The 18,092-nt window shown below is 43.1% G+C and overlaps 1 long non-coding RNA gene across 1 annotated transcript in view; it reads left to right on the forward strand.

Moving 5' to 3' along the window:
• The window catches only part of LOC147913222 (uncharacterized), a 426,551-nt gene extending 410,771 nt beyond the window's left edge, over window positions 1–15,780 (forward strand). The window contains exon 4 of the long non-coding RNA XR_015548942.1: window positions 15,168–15,780. This is a non-coding gene — a long non-coding RNA (uncharacterized LOC147913222). The remainder of the gene's footprint in view (window positions 1–15,167) is intronic.
• Window positions 15,781–18,092: the final 2,312 nt, after the last annotated feature.

Raw genomic sequence — 18,092 nt, forward strand, 5'->3', positions numbered from 1 at the left:
TTCATATCAGTAACCCAAGATATCACAAGTTCTCTTCCCAACCCAAACGAAAGTTTCCAAAATGCCTTTACATCAGGTTGACAAAGGACCACGGCAAGGAAGCCCCCATATTGACCGAGTCATGGGATATCTCTGTAGCCTCAGGAAGGAGGGTCCTCCCCTTGAATGTCTCTAGCAGAAGACTTCAACTCGTTACTCCCTCTGTGAAGGATTCTCTGACTCCCTCTACCCCACAATTCAGAAACAGTTAGTCTTATGCTCTTCTGTAGTCCCAAAGATCTTTATCATTTCTCTATCTCAATTAGTACTTCTAATTCATCCAAGACTGTTTTCCTGTATCTATCTCCACTCCTAAACCAGTCCTGAGAGCAAGGTCTGTGACTTATTTGTACATTCTCTATCTGGTATCCAGAAGATGAGGATAAATGCGTGTTGAATGAAAGATTATGCGAACAGCTCCCCTTCAGCAAAAAGCAGTCACATAACAGATGTTGGGCCAAGCACTTTCCATATGTTCTCAGTTTCATTCTCACAATCATTTCATAGAGTAGGTACTATTGTTGTCCTCATTTAATAGAGGAGGAAACCGAGCCTCATGGTGATGAAGCAATTTGCCGTGATCTTACTTAAATGGTAGAATGGGGAAATACACCAAATTATGCCCCTCTCCCAGGACATGCTCCTTTCCCTGCTCCAAAGTGAGTGAAGAAGTCAGCTTTCACTGTGACATACCTCATCACTGCACTGCAGACACTACCCTCACACGTACAGACAGGAACAACCACACTGAATGGCGTCCCACAATTAGGCTGTACTTCTTAGGGTCAGTGTGACTTCTCCATACAACAAAACCTCTTCTTTTTTTTTTTTTTTTCCTCTCTTTTTTTTTTTTTTTTTTTGAGGAAGATCAGCCCTGAGCTAACATCCATGCCAATCCTCCTCTTTTTGCTGAGGAAGACTGGCTCTGAGCTAACATCTATTGCCAATCCTCCTCCTTTTTTTTTTTTCCCCAAAGCCCCAGTAGATAGTTGTACGTCATAGTTGCACATCCTTCTAGTTGCTGCATGTGGGACACAGCCTCAGCATGGCCAGAGAAGCGGTGCACCGGTGCGCGCCCGGGATCCAAACCCCGGGCTGCCAGTAGCGAGCGCGCGCACTTAACCGCTAAGCCACGGGGCCAGCCCAAAACCTCTTCTTAACACACACAGTTCCCTTCTCTGCTCCTCTACGGGAACATCACTGTAAATCCTTGTGTGCTATTTCTTTAATCAAAACTGAGGACAAAGAATGAGGCCTGAGATGGATGTCCAGGAAGAGAAAATGTTAGAAAAGGAGAGAGAGGACTGGAAGGAAAGCAAAAGGCCATGGAAGGATTGAGGTTGAGGGCAGCTCCCGCCATCCCCCGCTGTTCGTGGGCAGCCCAGGAGCTGTGACTGTCAGCAGCAAAGTGAGCAAGGCCAGGGCCCTCCCTGTCTGCCTCTGAGATCATTCTCCAAGTACTCCGCCATCCCGGCTCGCCAGGGATTAGCCCTGTCTCTCAGGAAGGCACTGCCCCTGCCTGACTCTGTGTCCTGGTCCCAGACGCTAAGCCATCCCAGAGCTGACTCAGTTGTCCCCTCCTTTGAGCACCTTTCACACTGGGAATCGGCCTTCCTGTCTACTTGTCCATTTGACTCTCACTGCAAAGAGTCACATTTCTCTCTGCGCCCGAGCACATAGCACAGGGCCTGACACAGCGTCCGTGCTCGCTCAATGTCTATTGGCTTTAGAGGCACCATGGTGTGGAGAAGAAAGTACAGGTTTCAGAGTAAAATACACCAGGATTCGAATATTAATCCTGCCACTTCATCTCTGGGGCACCGTCTCCCCAAGGCCCCTTTTTCTCATTTACAATTGGGAACAATAATTCCTCTGATTCAGCATTGCTGTGTGGATCACAGGAGATAATCCAAGGAGTTTGTAAACTCTAAAATGCTGACCAATAAGCAATTCTCATTGTGATCGAGTAGTCTAATATCACACTATTAAAGCTGCTCGTAGTAGATCTTTCTAACTGGAGACCCATTTTACAGGGTTTGGGTGCACAGCCCTCCCAAAGTTTTGCCTTATGCCTTCTGTGTGCTTGGAAGTGGCTCCTTATGTCATCATTATAATCTACTGCATTCATTCATCATTCATTCATTCATTTATATTACTTCATTTGGAAACTATTTATATATCACTTATTCTTTTCCAGGCTGTGTGACAAGTTCAAGAGATGTCAGAGTGAGCAATGTAATCGTGGTTTTTGTCTCTTGGTGCTTATAGATTAATGGGAGAGAAAGACATGATGCAAATAATCATTAAAATATTTTATTGTAGTTGTGATAGTGCTGAAAAAATGGAGAAGACAGGAAATCAGAGAAGTATATAACAGAGAATGAACTGTGTGTGTGTGAGTGGGTGTGTGTGTGTATCCATGGTAGTGGGGTTGGGAGGCAAATCTTAAAAATAGTGAAGACGTTCCTGAGGACATGTCAATTACACAGCTGAAGAATGAGGAAGATGTGAGTGTGCTACATGTCTACCTGTGTGTGGTGCATGTGTGAAGGCATGGATGTGGGGTGGGAGGCAAGGGTAGTTAGACCAAAGCCTTCCAGAAAGAGGGATCAGGTTGACAGGAAAAAGACCATTAGGTAGGAAAGCGCTTAGCACCTTGAAAGCTGTTTGGGGGACAGACAGGAAAAGACACTTTCTGGAAAGTCTGAAATCTGTCTCACTTTTTCCTATTGGGTTATATGGATTTTCCCAGCTCCATGAAAGAAAGGAGGAAAAGAAAGAGAAAGAGGAGGGAGAGGCGAGGGAGAAGGACAAGGAGAAGGGAGATGAGGAGGAGGAGATGGAGAATTTTTAATTCCTTACAACTAAAGGGCATTATTTTTTACAGAACTTCATCACTCTCTACCTGGTTTCTCTACCTGGCCCTGCTTAACTCTGTCATTTGGACTAAAAAAATGAAGATTGTCCTAATCTCTCTCCTCTTTATATTCAGCATCCAATTACCACTGCTCCTACCCATGAAATATATCAAATCCAATGCTGCCTCCTTCCTATAACTGCTCTGTCTGACTTAGGCCAGACTTTCAGCACCCTCCAACCTCAATTCTTACAACAGCTCTCATCCTTAAGGAAAAGCCTAAACTCCTTTTCTTGGCACCAGGACAGGCTTCGGAATTTGCAGGGCTCAGTGCAAAATGAAAATATAGAACTCCTTGCTGAAAAATTATTAATATTGTCAAGACAGCAATAACAAGCATTAAGCAAAGCACAAGGCCTTTCTGACTACAGGGTGTGTGCCACTGCACAGGCTGCATGCGCAAGGAGCCAACCCTGCCTGGCACTACTGGCCCCACATGAACCAGCCCCTGGCATCTCTCCTATGCTGCCCAGATTATGTATTTCTCCCCAGTAAACCTCACCTTCTGTCATGCCTTTTATTTGTACATGCTGCTCCACCTGGACTCTCTTTTCCTTCTGGATTAACTACTTCTAATCCACTAAACTTCACCCCAGTCACCATCCCATTGCTATTCTGCAGGGTAGATGGCCCAGTTCTGGGTTCCCACAGCCCTGACCTTCCCTTGCTAACAGCAGTTACTGAACCTCCTTGAAACTGTTTTATTTCACATTTTTCACCCAGATCTTGAGTTCTCCAATGAAAGAGACAAAGTCTTCCAACTCCAGAACGTGAATGCCTAATATTGATCCTTTCTGGCATCTGTTGAGCATTTACCTAATACCCTGAACTAACTGTGCTAAACAATTTATATGTGTAACCTCATGCGATACGTATTATAATAGTGGAAGTAGTTACTCAAGATCACAGCTAGGAATTCACAGAGTCAGTAGTCATTCACGGGAACCCGTGAATGTTACCTTATGTGGCAAAAATAGGATTTTGCAGACATGATTAAGTTAAGGATCTTGAGATGAGAAATTACCCTGGATTATTTGGGTGGGCTCTAGATGCAATCACATTTACAATCAATGCATGCAATCAATTTGGGTGGGTCCTTATAAGAGGGAGGCAGAGGAGATTACAGATGGAAGAAGGGAAGGCAGTGTGACTGCTGAGGTATCGACTAGAGTGATGTGACCACAAGAGAAGGAATGCCCGCAGCCACCAGAATTTAGAAGAGGAAAGGAATAGGTTCTCCCCTAGAGCCTTTACACGGCCCTGCTGACACCTTGATTTCAGCCCAGTGACACAATTTTGCTCTTCTGGCCCCTAGAACTGTGGGAGAATAAATTTCTGTTGTTTTAAGTCACCACATTTGTGGAAATATGTTACAGCAGCTACTAAAAACATATAGGATAAGCGTTTATCTAGAGGAATGAATGAATGAGGGTGAATGCATGGAAGAATGAATTGTACAGTGGATGATTCTTATCAAACACACACACACACACACACACGCACACACATAACTTTCAACTTCTGGGGTAAGAACTGCCCCCATTGTACATATGAGCAAATTGGGGCTAAGAGTTTAAAAGACTTTTATAAAATCACCAGCTAATGGGAAAAGTATCTGGGAGTAGACACTAGGCTGTCTGACTCCTAGTTCTGAACTTTTTCTACCATAACCCATTTTTTCCTTTCTCAGTAAGGAAAAAAAAATCAGCTCAGGAGAGATACAACCCATAAGTAAATATTCTACCTCAATCTTTGAATCTCTGTGTTACTCCACCCTTATGTCCACCTGATATACAACTGGTGGGAGCACAGCCCACAGATCCTCAGCCGCCACAGCAGTGAACCCACCGAGGGCAAGGACCACCTCTTCCTCATGACTTTAATCCTGGTCCCTGGCACAGTATTTGGCACCTAGCAATACTTGGTGAATGTCTGAAGAAAAGAAGAGGTGAATCAAAGAAATCCAATACCAGACTTAATAAAACTTGTGATTTTAAGTGCCTTTTTTTACATATCAATATGACTTTGGATACCCAAGCCACTAAAGTATTGGTAAAAATAATCTTCAAACAAGTGGAAAATATTAGCTTGTAGTATAGTTCTAGATGTGTCTGTCTTCACTACTAGCTGAGAATGCTTTCAGAGGAGAGAACGTGTTCCTATGTCTCTGTGTCTGTCATCTCATGGGAGGTGTTCAATAAACCAATATTTAATGTAACTAAAGTCATGATATGACCCCTTCCTCTGCCTTGAGCAGGCAGAAATTTTATGCTTCTGGGACACAAATCCGACCCTTCTTTTCCTATGACTTTCTGTGACAGTTCCAACTTGAGTATAAGCAGCATTTGTATCGTTTCAGCCACCATGTGTCTCCATCACTGTATGTAATTGAGAGCTAACTCTGGCTTCCTCAGGGAGGAATTACGTATGGAAGATTCATGCCTTGGGGATGTGAAGTTCCCAGTTGAAAGGGCTCTGTTAATTTATAGGAGGTCATAAATCAGCAGGAAAAGAAACATTGGCTCACAATCCATGGAAGGAAAAGACATCCTCCAGGACCAAATGAAAACCAGGCTGCAAGCCTAAGGATGATTTAAGACCCTGGGCTCAATTATCTGTCCCTGTCTGATTTGGATTCCTTGGGACTTCTCTGCTTGGGCCAGGAGAAGGGAGGTTTCTGCACTGACCATTGACCATGAATTGAGAGGGATACAAAATGTTCTTCAGCTCACTATACATCACCAACAGTGCCATTTCTGCTCAGGAGAGCGATGCCATGTATTGCATCATTTACCATGACCCTGCCAATTGGCTGCCGCCATCATGGTCCCTCAGGCCAAGGTTTGTACTTGTAGAGGACAGCTCGTATTCAGATACTGATTTAAAACTGGAATTCTTAGGCTTGGCCAAGGTATTTAGAAGACTCTTCTCGTGGGCTGGAAACAAGAAAGAGAACAGGTGGAAATAGTCTATGACTTGTTTGAGGTGGTAGTTACCTAAGTATATACAAAAGTCAAAACTCATCTAACTGAATACTTCAGAGTTGTATATTTTATTCTATGTAAAATTATAAGAAAATGCCAATGAAATTGTTTCTGGAAGCAAGAAAATGGTTATTTAATTATTAGAAACTAATTGCCTGGAAATGTAACTATCTCCACGTAGTTTGTGATTTCTGATCAGGGCAAGAAATATTTCCTGAGCACCTACTATTATGGGTCAAGGTGTGTGCTAAATGCTAAAGATAGGAAGTCCCTGCCGCCAAGGGGCTTCTGGACCACAGGAATAAGCAAGGCATGCGAACAGGCAATTAAAATAGTCTGATAAGTGCTGTGATGGGGAAAACATAGGAGGGGCCATGGGAGCAGAGACAACCCATTCAACCCAGTTGGAAGTCAAGGGTAGAACAGTGAGGCTTGAAGGATGAGCAGAAGTTTTCCAGTCAGAGGTTGGGGACGGCAACTGGCACAGAGAAAAGAGCTTTAGCAAAAGAACAGACAGTAGGGTGAAATAACAGTTTTGTGTTTTGGGTTTTTTTAAATCATTATGAGTAGTCGGGGTGGGAGAGGGTTGTTGGATTAAAAAGGTTGAGGTTGGAGAGGGCAGTCGATGAGACTGGAAATGTTAAGAAACAAATTTTTTCCAGATGAGAGTTTGTCTCAGCTGAGCTAAAGGAAAGCAGACTAGAGGCCATATTTGGGTGGACATGAGAACAGGGAACATTATTTTGTTCTAATTTACCCATTTACATGGCAGAATAAGAAAAGAAGATGATAAAGACAGCATTGTATAGGGGTGAGTGAGCTACATGGAAACTAGAAGTCTTGAGTTTCAGGCCTTTCTCTTTCATGACATTTACTGTGTGACTTTGGGCAGATGTCTCCCTCTCTGATCCTGTTTCCTCACCAGTCAGTTGGGGATAATGATAGCTACTTAATAAAACTAGAGTGAGATACAGAGATATATTGGATAAAGCACTTTAGATATTGTAAAGAGGTTTTTATATATTTTTTAAATTTGCTTATAAAATTGAGAGGAGCAGAAAGGAGTTTAATATATATATAAAAGGGGTCTATCTCTACAAAGTTCTTTCCAACTTTTAATCTCCATGAACTTGTCAGATGACCTGTGAGTGGCCCATAGGAAGATGTTCATGGAGATCTGACTGCCTGAATGGAGGCAGGAATACATCAAGCTAGACATTCAGAGAAGAGTATTATGAGTAGTCAAGAAAGGAAAGAGGCAGTGTTGGGAAATGCAGGCTGCTCAAGAGCAAGGGCAGGGAAAGTTCTGCGGACTTGATGAATTTTGTGAACTCTCTGCAAGGTTCTTCCAAATTTCCCCAGCGCGATGGGACATTGAAATCATGTCACGTTCCCTGCTCCAGGGCCTTCACACCAAGTGGGAGGCAGGGCTGTAATTCCCTGGGCAGAGTCCAGGAGTGGGCATAGCATTTGGCACCGCTGAGTCACCCACAGGATATTAAGAGATGTTGAGCGGTTCCCCTATGCCTTCACTGACCCGTCTTAATGTTCTGTTGAGACTCAAATCCTGTTTGTAAATGGAAGACCCCCAGCTCTCACAGGGGTCCCCCACTGCTATTCTGTGGGAGCCATCCAGTCCCGTCCAATTGATTGATTTCTCCGGATACGCTGACGGTGGTCCTAGGGGGAAGGGGGTCTTGGCAGGATAACCCCCCATATTCTCAGCTCATTTGCCACTGTGCTCTTGCCAAGTTTTGCTTCCTGTTGCATTTCATCAGATCATTCCTTAGTCTGCCTCCTTAAGGCACATTCAAAGAATCTGAATGAAGCTTCAATCAGCCCTGACTTTCCCCAGAACGCATTGTTAAGGAACTTGCCTACAAAGGCAGCCCGGGCACTGTCCCAGACTCCAATCTCCCTTTCCTCTCCTCCTCATGCTCCTCCTCATCATTCAATTAATCCCCAGCCACTTTTCCTCAGTGGCTTCTACTCTCCTGGTCATTGGACAAGCCCTTGTGTATCCTGAACAGCTATGCCAAGAATCTGCCCATCATAGCCCTTCTCTTCTGCTCACTGCAGCTGTGAGACTTTTGTCTAATTATCTCTGGACTTGGAAGCAGTCTCATTTTCTGGAGAAGAGCTCCAGTCTCCAGCTTCCCCTATACCAAAGACAGGCTCCTTGGGTATTAGTGCCTCCTGTCAAGTGCTCCCACCTACACAAAGCAAATCCTTCTTGGAGACAAAAGAGAGAATTAACTTGCAATATCTTACTCATAAGTCATATATCAGAGTAAGTGAGTACAACCTTTGTCTGTTTCCACAGCATTCTCTAAGCTGAGAGGTTGTTAGCAAATATTCTCTGAAACGTCAACAAGAGCTTTCATGATGTGGCTATTGAAAGCATGGGAAACATCTGCCTATCAGAAGCAACCAAAATAAATCCCTCATCTAATGAGTTATCTCCATCCCCACTGCTATCACTCTAGTCTAGGCCACCGTTAGCTCTTACCTGGCCCGTACAGTAGCATTCTACATGGTCTCCCTGTCATCACTTTTACACCCTTTAATCCATTCTCACTTGACAGCTAGAGGAACTCTTTAAAAACGTAAATCACATCTCATTTTCCTCTCTCCTACCTCCAGTCAAAATCCTTCTTAGGATAAAACTCAAACTCTTTAGTCCTGCCTACAAAGCCCAGTGGTTTTGTTCTTGCCTGCCTGTCCAAGCTTGACTCTCGTCACTCTTTGTCTAATCCACTCTGATCCAGCCATTGCAGTACTTTTTTTTTTTTTGTGAGGAAGATCAGCCCTGAGCTAACATCCATGCCAATCCTCCTCTTTTTGCTGAGGAAGACTGGCCCTGAGCTAACATCTATTTCCAATCCTCCTCCTTTTTTTCCCTTTTTCTCCCCAAAGTCCCAGTAGATAGTTGTATGTCATAGTTGCACATCCTTCTGGTTGCTGTATGTGGGACGCAGCCTCAGCATGGCCGGACAAGCAGTGCGTTGGTGAGCACCCGGGATCCGAACCCAGGCTGCCAGTAGCGGAGCATGTGCACTTAACCGCTAAACCACTGGGCCGGCCCCTGCAGTACTTTTGATTTCTCCAATTCCCAAGCTGGTTCCATCTTAAAAGCCCTTACAGTAGAAGTTTCCCTTTTCATGGGATAGTCTCCCTTCTGATTTTTATATTCCAGGTCCCCTCTTGTCATTCAGATCAAAGCTCTTCAGAGAGGCCTTCCTTGGTCACCTAATTTGGATTATGTGACATATAGTACGAAGTTAAGCCATATGAAATTGCTATTTGGTAGGTTAAATATTGGAAGTCTCATAAGATTCAACCTAATGAAAGCTCTGCACATATTTGTCTTGCATGAATAGTGAGTTTTTCCTATTTTACAAACAGTGAGTTGTTCACACTGTTTTTATATAGCTTTATGTCTGATACATGGTAGGTATTTAATAAAAGGTAGTTGCTGCTGCTATCACTGTTGTCATCGTCATTGTCAGTATCATCATCGTTCTAAACCATGAAGGAAGATGTAGAAGATGAGGAAGAAATAGGAAAAGAGGAAACCTCAACATAAACTGGTTTGGGATACAGGAGACAAGAGATCTGAGATTGGATCTTCCATTGTTGCCAAACTGTGTGATCTTCGATAAGGCAGTATATTTGGGAAATAACACAAGGGTTGGATTTTCAAATAGACCCACAAGAAACAAATACCTTACCAAGTATGAAGCTGTATGAATAATTTCAAAGCTACGAGTCATCACAAGGGACAGGGACAACAGGGAGAGGCCAGAGCTGCCAATGCCACTTTCCAGGCCCTTTCTTGCCACATTAGGATTTGCCCTGATCCAGATTTCACATATAGGTCTCTAAAAATATATACAAGCACATCACTTGCACGAAAGCCAGCTCTCTTGGTCATGAAACGTCTCCATTTTATAATCCAGTTAATTATATAGCTTACGTGACATTTTTCAGGGAGCCATGCCTCGTAGCTCGTTAGACTCCAGGTTTATTTACCATAAGTAATCCTAGAGTGATAAGGTACATGCTGCTAAAAGTATCCCAAAGATAAAGACTCTGTCCCTAATAAATACCATCAGTAGTTTTCCCTGGAATCCTTAATAGGGTATTTACAGGATCTGACCAGGTCACATTTCTTCCCTGGGGGCATACCCAGGAAAGGAAAAGAATGATTGCAGGCCTGTGTAACCCTTTCCATCCCACTTCTGCAGCCTATGTTTCCCTCATCTGTAAAATGAAAACTTGCTCAACATAGCTGAGGACCCAAAGGGTTTTAAATCTCATTGAACCCATGATAAGTGAGGCAGAAGCTACATAAACAGCATGTAGTCCAAGGGATTCTCCATCAGGGGGATTGTTAAACTCAACCCAGAAAGCTCCCTCCCACTAAAGATTATTGAGTAAGAAGGATGTAATGAAAAGAGTGTGAGCTCTGGAGTAGAGATGCCTGGGTTCGAGGCTCAGATCTAGAATTTAATGGCTATAGGTCCTTGACAAAGTAGCACGATATGTCTACGTCTCTGTTTCCTCACCCATTAGATGGTAATCATGAGTTTTAAGTGAGATGATGCATGTCAACATCAAGCACAGTGACTGGCATAAAGGAATTGGCAGTGATGAAGTCATTAATTCATTTATGCCATTGTATGGATCTACTCTTTCACAAAGCCTTGCTGTCTATGATGTCCACAGCGTACAAAGATAAAATAAGATGATAGGAGTTAGGCACACTCTAGTGGGAGCACAGATAGACCACTAGCCATGCACACCTCTTTTCCTTCCTACCATCTTGCCTCTGGCTCCAATTCATTGTACACACAGCTTCCTGAACTTCAGATCCGTGCCTTTCCTTTGGTTAAAACTCTCCAATAGCTCCCAATCACTTCAAAGATAAATCCTAAACTCTTCGTCCCCATGAGCAAGGCTCTCAGTGACTAGGCTGCTGTTTTCCTTTCCCTAACCCTCAGGGTTAGTCAGGGTAGACTAAGTGCTGGAACAAATAATCCCCAAATTTTAGCAGAATAAGACAATAAAAGTTTGTTTCTCATTCATACCTCCATCTAATGTGGGTCGGCTGAGACAGGGGTGATTGCCCCAGGCAATAATTCAGAGCCCTTGTTTCCTCTGGTCTTGTGGGTCACCCTCCTCCACTGGGTTCTCACTGTTCTCTCTCTTGGCCAGAAATAAAATCAGAATATTGCTCCACCTAACTACAAAGGAGGCTGGAAAATTAGATATTGGGTATCTTTACCATTCTTTGCCTTGTTCCTTTCCACTGACACTGGAGCAACTCTAGACTGTTTGTACTCATCTGCCACCCCATTCAGGTTCACATCTCTGTGCTTTTGACCCTGCTTGTCTCTCTGTCAATAACACTTTAGGTAAACGTTTTATCCTTCAGTGCTTGTCCAAGCATTGCTTTCTCAAGTCTCCCTTTACTGGGCCCCTTCCCTACCCAGAGATAAAGGCACTTGCTCATCCCTCTTAGTACCTCTAGACTTTGCCCACATTGTCACTCCAACCTGTGGTTTGTACATATGCTTGCCTCTCCTCTAGAATTTCAGCTCCTTCTGAGCAGAAGCCTGTGCTAATGCCTCACTGTGTCCTCACCATCCTGCACACACCCCAGTATGAGGGAGCTGCTGGGAAATTGCATTGATACTCAATGTCCTCAGAGAAGTAGAGCTGAGTGTTACAAGCCAAGTTTAAAGTCAGACCACCTGGTTTTGAACCTTGACACTGTTGAATAACCTTGATCAAGTTGCTTAGTCTCTGAGTCTCAAGCACCTCATCTGTAAAGTCAGAAGAAAATTAGCTCTCCATATCACATGATGGTGAAGAATTCGTGAATTCATGGATATAAAGCTCGGTATAGTGCTTGCAACACACAAGGAACACTCAATGAAATATTAGCTATTGCTATTTCATACCCTTCTGATCTGTTTTGTGGATGGGAACAGAAATGCTCTCCCCTGACTTTGAGGAGCCTTGAATTAGGACATAGAACCTCTTGCTGTGGACACGTGGCCCCCAGGGAGTGACTCAGGCAGGCCAAGGCCTTAGTGAGCTCTCATGGCCCTGGAAGGGTTCCTTGAGTGAGGTCTGGCAGGGGCAAGGAAAAGCTGACAAATTAAATGGTTTAGTCTGCTCAGCAAAGCAAACGTGGCTCCAGGAAGCTAGAAGTAACTCCGAATGGAAGCTCCAACTGCCACTGGGTGGAGGAAATTTTTTTCCAAATTCAATTTGTTTTCACTTGAGCTGCTTCATTTCATCAACACAGCTCTTTGGAACATTGGCTAAATTCCCTGAACAAGTCTCCCTTTTTAAGTGTTTTTTTTCCCCCTCCCTCCTCCCTAGTTCCTCAAATGCAATAAAAATTAAACACTTGGAAACCTAGAGAAAGCCCCCAAAATACCAGGTCAGCATAGGTGTGCACCAGATACGTGCTTGCAGATTGGTTAGCCAAGGTGGGACTGTAGATTTGGATGTGAAGTTGCTGTAAGCAGCACAGTGACTACAGTTAAATCATTCGCCAGAATGGCCTTGCAGTTGATAAACGGCCTTCTCTTCACAAAGACCCTTTCATCCAGGTCAGTCTTGTGTGAGGCCCTCAGGGCCTCCCTGTTTCAGCCTCAAGAGGAAGGAAGAGGAAGTAGACCCTCGCCTGCAGCAGCACAAAAGAGTTCTCAATCAAGAGTTCAGATTGCAACCCATTCTCTGTTTATGCATTCGGGCAACGGACACCCTCACTCCATTGCGCCACCAACATGACCAGGGCAAGGGCCCAAAGCCAGAATATACCAGAGGAGTTTCCTTCCCTATTACCTGGAATTTATTTAAAAAGAGAACAATAAACCAGAACCCTGCTTGTACTGGCCCATGCAAGATTCTGAGATGGCCTAACCCTTCCAGTTCAGAACCAGCTAATTCCAAACCAGCTCTGGTTTCTTCTGAACATGAGCCATCCCAGTTTGAAAGTTTTAGTTCTCTCTGTTGGAGAGAAAATATATAACGTCAACAGAAAAGACTACATAAAGGATATTTTTCTTCTGTTTTTTTTCTTCGATTGCCTCTTCACCTTTTTTTTATTGTTTTTATAAGAACTTGGCAAAGCGGATAAATTAAGCAAATTTTTCCACACAAGGAGTATAAGGATTCATTATAAACTGGATGCAGGAGTTAACATGACTATGGTGGCCTAGATTAGGAAGATATTTTTACTTGATTTTCCTCTCTAAATTATTAGGTATTTAATGCCTACGTATATGAAAAATTGTCTGCAAAAGAATAACAAAAGAATAACACCGCTATTTTATTGGTACTTGTCAAGAGACCCGTACTCTGTTGTAATCCTCACACAATCCTGTAAGATCTCTTTGTTCAGAGAAATTTGAAACTCCTAGAAGTTAGGAACTTTGCTCAAGGTCCTACAGATAGAACATGGCAAAGCCATCAATCAACAAAATTTTGGCTTTTCAGACTTTAAAGCTCACTCGCACCTATAACTATGAATCTCTTTGCCTCACTGTCCCCTTCTTCAAAATGGCAGTATGATCTGCCTCTTGGGGTTGTTAGAAGGATTAAATGAAATCTATTTGAATGAATCTATTTATCTATACCTTTTATGTGGTCGTATATGGAATTCCACCAGCATAGGGTCTGAAGCCTCGGTTGTTTGGAGTAGTTCAAGGCCACAGAGTGCGGGGGCGCAGGTCAAGGAAGGGAGCAGAGTCCCCCTTGACTTCCCTATGCACCACTCTCACCCTCTGCTAGGCTGGAACTTAGCCATGTCACTGCACTAACCATGTCACAGGACTAGTGGTGGGACTTGATTCTTGGACCTCTCTCGATGGCTACCACATAACTGCTTCTCAGTAAATAGTGGTGGAGATGTCCGTCAGCTGGGGTCTTTCTGACTTTTGAAATCTCAAGAAAATTAGCTTGGCGCCTTCCCCACGTGTGCAGCCTGTAGACATCCAAAACCTTCTCCAATACTTCAGCAAATTCCCAGGAACCCAGGAAACTCTTGTCTCTGAAGGTCTTTTGTCTAGGTAGGTATCTCTGTTCTATTCCATAAAGACCCAGCTGGGAAAAAAACAAAAGAAAAACAAACAAATAAACCCAACTATTTCTTTGAGTCTCTAAAAGCTCCACTTAGACATTTATGAGGAGAGTAGACTTTACTCAGTTCTAGAGAGAGGAGCCCCAGAGGAGAAATCTCTGTCACCACCAGGAAAACAACTGTCAATGGAACAGAATATCACCAGTCAAAAAATGTCCTCTGGCTATCACACTACCAAGGTATTTCATAAACCCTTCATATCACCCAGTATCAGCCTCTCTCCACTTTGCTGACTTCTCCATTCCCTTTCTCCCTTTCTTCATCTCATTACTCATCTTTCACTCACTTCACTTAAGGAGCAAAATTGATGTCCTGTTCCTATCCCATGAAACGCTGACACTCTCATCTGTGATAGTTTGGCATCTATCAACACACACATCTTGAAGATCTCACCTACCCCGAAAGGATTTATTAACTCTCACTCACTCCTCTTCCCAGGAGGCATTCCAATGCTGGATGCTAAGATCATTGGATAAATAATAACAAAATGTCTATAGTTCTTATGTTGCACCAGGTACTGTTTTAAGCATGTTGTATGTAGGAACAAACTTAATCCTCACAACAACTCCACGAGATTGTTGTTATTATATTCCCATTTCACAGATGGAACCGAGGCACAGAGAGGTTAAGCACCTTGCTCAAGGTCACATAGAAAGTGGTAGACACGTGATTCGATCTCTGACAGTCTGATTCCAGAGTCTGTGCTAACTTCTATACATACTCATCAGGTAGAAAGAAAAATGGACAGCCAGATATTTCCTCCTCCCACACTGCTACAAAATAAAGTGTGTTTACTTACAAAGTAAATAAATGAGTAGAATTTAAAGCAAAATTTTGAGGTTTTGGAAAATGTATAAAATGTAAACAATAAAAGGTAGACCAGAAACTATCAAGGTTAAAAAAAAATAGTAAGATCTAAGAGGGTAGTTTCAGAAGGAAGAGAAGGAGCCTCTGAGGCAAGCAATCATCAGGAACATTGAACAGGCTCCAGGAAGTTATTTGCAGGGGTTAAATTGGGTCAGGGCAAGACTGTGTTTTAAATCATATAATCTATCTCCCATACCTGCAGGAAAAGCATCATGGCCACTGAGCGGACTGCTTCCTTTTGAAGGCCCTTTGGGGAGATGGAGGTTGCAAAGAGACAGGAGGAGAGAGCACTTTGTTACATGAAGACTCAAGTTGCTGCAGAGGAAGGGCCCCTCATCAGAGGAGTCAACTCAGGAAAGTTTCCACTTCCAAGTGATCTTTGTGTTCTAACTGGAAACACCATAGTGTGTCTACATCTGGACGATGATGTCTGTTATAAGAATACAACTCTCATCCAAGTTCAGCAGACTGCGTAAGCAGGACTGGGGCGTCTTAACGAGTTGAGGGAGTTACAGTTCTCTCCCCCAGTTCCTCTTTCTACACATTTTGCTCCTGTCAACAAAGGAAAAGTTAAATCATCCTGAATTTCCAGATCCGTTATTAAAGAAGAGTAGGAAAATCACTCCGATGATTAGATTCTTTGACATTTGACATGGTTTAAAGATCTATCTTGAAAAATAAAGATCTCATTCATGGAACAATTTTTTCTTTTCCATTTGGCAAACTCTCATACCCTCACCTTTTCTTCCATCCAGACTAACTGAAAGGTTATCTCATTAAGCACAATACTTTTTGGGGGGGCTCCAGCATCACATATATGCAGAATTATAATGATAATAACAATACTTTTTATTAAGTACTTACTATTTGATTACACCATGCTAACTATTTGACAAGCATAATCTTATTGAAGTTCTAAGACAACTCTGAGCTAAATAATATTGTCCCCACTTTATAGTTGAAGAATCCGAGGCCCAGAGAGGGTCCCGTGAGCAGTGAAAGAGAGAACTTGGACTCAGCCCAGGTCTGGCTGATTCTAGAACTTTAATTACTTCACTAATTGCTCTAGTTGAGACTGGACCACTACCATTGGTAGAGAATGCAGCAGCGCTCCCTGCCTCCACCCCCAGACTGTGTGCTCGCTCATCCATCCTGAGAGGACTCCCATCACCAGAAAGCCTCTATTTACTCTACTTACGTGAGTAACATTGAACCTGGAAACTCTTCATGCCACATAACAGAGCACTCAAGTGGAGGCTGTTCTTCCTCCAACTCCCATGTCATCAAAGACTGGGTGTTTGTGTCCTCCGTGCTTCTCACAGACACTTCTGGATTAGATCTCCTCAGTCTTTCTATAAAGTTCCCACTCATTTCAGGTGTTTGCTTTGTGGTTCTGCTTTGCTATCCTCTTTCTTAGCACTGTCATCTAAAGACCTTCTGTCCTGGTCACACCTCCCAATTCTTTGAAGATTCAGCTCTGCCTTCCAGCCTTTCTCCCCACCCCATACACTGCTTCTGTCTTTGGTGACTTAAGCATTGGATAATCCCACATCCTGGCCTTTAGGATTCCTTGCCCTCTTCATTTCCTATGATCTTCTCTATCTCTCCACCTTGGCCACATTATCTCAATTCATTTATCCCCAATACACCATTTTATAGACCTTCTAGGAGCTTCCAGTTTACAGACCCCACTACTTTCTCCTCATCTCCCAGGGCTTCCTTGTTTTCACTTCTTTCATTATCCAGCTAAGATTTCATTGACTTTTGCAGCTATTACTTTTCTCAAAATCCTCAATTTCTTGCTTTGTGATGATCTTATTGTGAATGCTGTGTAAAACCCAAACCTGAATGAGCTCAATTTGCTGTCTTCTCCATGCTTGCACTTGGGTTGCTGGGTAATTGTAGGGGGAAGAAATTCACTCTGAATTGATAATAGTCTTAATTCAGAGTCCCCAACCTTAACTAGGCCTTTAAGGATGCCCAGGAGTCCCATTATGTTCCTATAGGCAATGCTTTCCCCTTCTCTGAGGCAGCTATTTCAAACTGCCTTCTCTTCTCTGAAACACATGACCCCCATTTCTCCCTTAGTCTCCATATGACCTTGCTTCTCACAGAAAAATAAAAGACATCAATCAAAACTTCCTCAGCTTCCTGCCATAAAATTTACGTATTTGTGTCTTTGCTCATCCCTCCTCCTCCCCTCTTGATGGACTGGAAGGAATATCCTTTATTGTACAGAAAATTGGATCCCATACCTTCTTGGCTTCTCGGAAACGTTAATCCATCCATCTCCCTCTCTCTACTGCCTGCCTCCCATTAGCATGCAAACATGGCACTGCCTCCAATCCCCAGGTCCTCCTCCAGATTCCACACACATTCTCTCTTCTCTTTCATGGAGAAGTTTCTCTAAAGTGTCTTAAATATCTCATTTCATCACCTCCCACTGACTCCTCAGACCTCTACATCTGGCTTCCCCACCTTCACACCACTGACGCTACATTTGAAAAAGTGACTGATGATCTCCATTGCATGTGGATTTTTCACCTTTCATCTTACTTGACTTCCCTTCAATTTAATATATTGGTCGCTCAAAGCATTCTCTTCCCTTGACTTCTGGGACATGGTATTCTAGTTTTCCTCCTAGCTGTCTGGCTATGCATTCCTTTCCCTATCTTGCACTATTTTGTTTCATGTTTACCCATCTCCCTGGTTGATCTCATCCTCTCTTGTGATGACTCCAATGTATTCATGCTTCTTAAACCTGCATCTGTATTTCTGGTCAGTTTTCTGTGCTCTAGACTTTTATACTCAATACTATTCTACAGATTGCACTGGGATGTCTCACAGCCACTTCACATTCATAAAACAACCCCACGTCACCCTTTATTAAACCCATTCCTTTTGCTCCTGCACTTTAGTTTCAGTGAATAGCACCATCATTTGCCCAGTGTCTCAAGCTAGAAAAGTAACAATACCCTTGTCCTCATGCTTTGCCTAAGCTCCCATATGTAACAATAATTAAATTCTATGAAATTCTATTCCTCAGCTATATCTGGATAATACCTACTTACACCTAGTTTCAATTTCACTCACAGGCCACCACCTGCTCTCTTACTCCAAGTTCTAG

Source organism: Ceratotherium simum, chromosome 29, assembly GCF_057802395.1.
Source record: "Ceratotherium simum simum isolate JZ-2026a chromosome 29, ASM5780239v1, whole genome shotgun sequence".
Classification (NCBI taxonomy): Eukaryota; Metazoa; Chordata; class Mammalia; order Perissodactyla; family Rhinocerotidae; genus Ceratotherium; species Ceratotherium simum.